General features: G+C 35.3%; 1 protein-coding gene across 1 annotated transcript in view; it reads left to right on the top strand.

Moving 5' to 3' along the window:
* The first annotated feature begins 2023 nt into the window (after positions 1-2023).
* LOC138969487 (microsomal glutathione S-transferase 2-like) overlaps positions 2024-2251 on the top strand; it is a 13545-nt gene continuing 13317 nt past the window's right edge. Inside the window, exon 1 of the mRNA XM_070342288.1 lies at positions 2024-2174. The gene's annotated coding sequence lies outside the window, so the exon portion shown is untranslated. The remainder of the gene's footprint in view (positions 2175-2251) is intronic.

Raw genomic sequence — 2251 nt, 5'->3', positions numbered from 1 at the left:
GCATTCTTCATGTCAAACCTTATAATACATGTCTGGTTGTTCGTTTCCGAGTTACGTCGGTGATGAACTTTTCATTAATGTTTCTCTTTTTGGGGGCAAAGTTTGCTTGATTTTGTCCAGCTTTTTTTTCTTTCTGTTCCTGTTTTAGTGTTTGGCATTTTACCTAAGAAGAATCTGGTTGCAAAATCAGCTTCATTTAGTAAAGTTTGTGGGAAAAAGCATAACCGTTTCTTTGTTACAAAAGTGATGTTTCCATGTTACATCGGTGACCATTTTGCATTCTTTTGGGATAACTTTCTAACATTTTGTCTTAGAGCAACAAACCTTTGTATATATGCTATTGTGAAGGTTAAATGTCAATAAGACTGAATGAATGCCATGTATCAACATGTTCTGATCAGGATATCATTAATTAATTTTCATTTTTGTATTGAAATTTTGACGAATGCATGGAACTTTGAAAAAAACATTATTTTGTTGTTTGCATGTAGTCATTTCATATTGAACTCTATAATGGCTTGTGATTCAACAATAATAACTGAATAAAAGTCGTTTTCAGCCTTATAAATGCAGTTTTTTTGTCTTTTATTTTTTCCATGTTACACGGGTGATTTTGCACACATGGTCCAAATAATGCTCAATATATGGCAAACTAAAGGCAATGTTATATTTTTTCTTGTTTAAACTGAAAAGGTACACCCTGAGAAGTGTGTAAATAGTATTATCAAAGTTTTCTGGGAAGATTTTACTTTTGGTGATAATGTCACAAACAGAGGACGAGATTCTGAGACGCACCCATATATATACTTCTCATTTCCACTTCATTTTTCCAAGGAAGGCTGACGTAAACATGATCAAGGAAGACTGCTTTCGTTATCACCGCCGCTACACCTCTCATAGTTTCAGTTTCTATCAAGATTTGCTCAGTTTCTATTTTTACATTTAGTTAAGTTTTGACTAAATGTTTTAACATTGAGGGGGAATCGAGGCGAGGGTCGTGGTATGTGTGTGTGTGTGTGTGTGTGTGTGTGTGTGTGTGTGTGTGTGTGTGTGTGTGTGTGTGTGTGTGTGTGTGTGTGTGTGTGTGTGTGTGTGTAGAGCGATTCAGAGTAAACTACTGGACCGATCTTTATGACATTTTTTATGAGAGTTCCTGGGTATGATATCCTCAGACATTTTTTTCATTTTTTGGATAAATGTCTTTGATGATGTCATATCCGGCATTTTGTAAAAGTTGAGGCGGCACTGTCACCCCCTCATTTTTTTAATAAAATTAATCGAAATTTTGGCCAAGCAATCTTCGACAAAGGCCGGAATTTGGTATTGCATTACTTTTCAGCTTGGAGGCTTAAATATTAATTGATGAGTTTGATCATTACAAATCTAAAGATTGTAATTAAACAAAAAAAATTTATAAAACGATCCAAAATTACGTTTATCTTATTCTTCATCATTTTCTGATTCCAAAAACATATAAATATGTTATATTCGGATTAAAAACAAGCTCTGAAAATTAAAAATATAAAAATTATGATCAAAATTAAATTTCCGAAATCGATTTAAAAACATGTTCATCTTATTCCTTGTCCGTTCCTGATTCAAAAAACATATAGATATGATATATTTGGATTAAAAACACGTTCAGAACGTTAAAAAGAATAGAGATATAGAAAAGCGTGCTATGCAGCACAGCGCAACCACTATCACGCTAAACAGGCTCGTCGATTTCACTGCCTTTAGTACGAGCGGCGGACTACGGTCATTGTGAAAAAATGCAGTGCGTTCAGTTTCATTCTGTGAGTTCGACAGCTTGACTAAATGTTGTTATTTCGCCTTACGCGACTTCTTTTAACACTGGCTTCGTTTCAGTTCCTGGTTGTGAAATTTCACTCGTTCAACGATATAATAGTACAATACACACACACACAATAGCAGTAATTAAATCCCTACTTCTATTTCAACGGAAAACTGTTTTCGTTACCCATATCTGTATGTCAGTACCTGGTAGGCTACTGAAGTTTCTCGATGTCGTGCTACAAACTAATGCTGCATATACTGATAAGTGGCATCGTGTTTACGTCAGCCGTTGAAACTTGATAGCAAAGCAGGAACACAAACATACCTTGCTGTGATAACTTGATCGAGTTTTTCCTCAGTCCTGTTCAATTTTGTCAGTGAGTATTGAGTAAAGGTGTGTGTGTGTGTGTGTGTGTGTGTGTGTGTGTGTGTGTGTGTGTGTGTGTGTGTGTGT

This window comes from Littorina saxatilis, linkage group LG6, assembly GCF_037325665.1.
Source record: "Littorina saxatilis isolate snail1 linkage group LG6, US_GU_Lsax_2.0, whole genome shotgun sequence".
Lineage (NCBI taxonomy): Eukaryota > Metazoa > Mollusca > Gastropoda > Littorinimorpha > Littorinidae > Littorina > Littorina saxatilis.
This window is presented reverse-complemented; position numbering and strand designations above follow the sequence as displayed.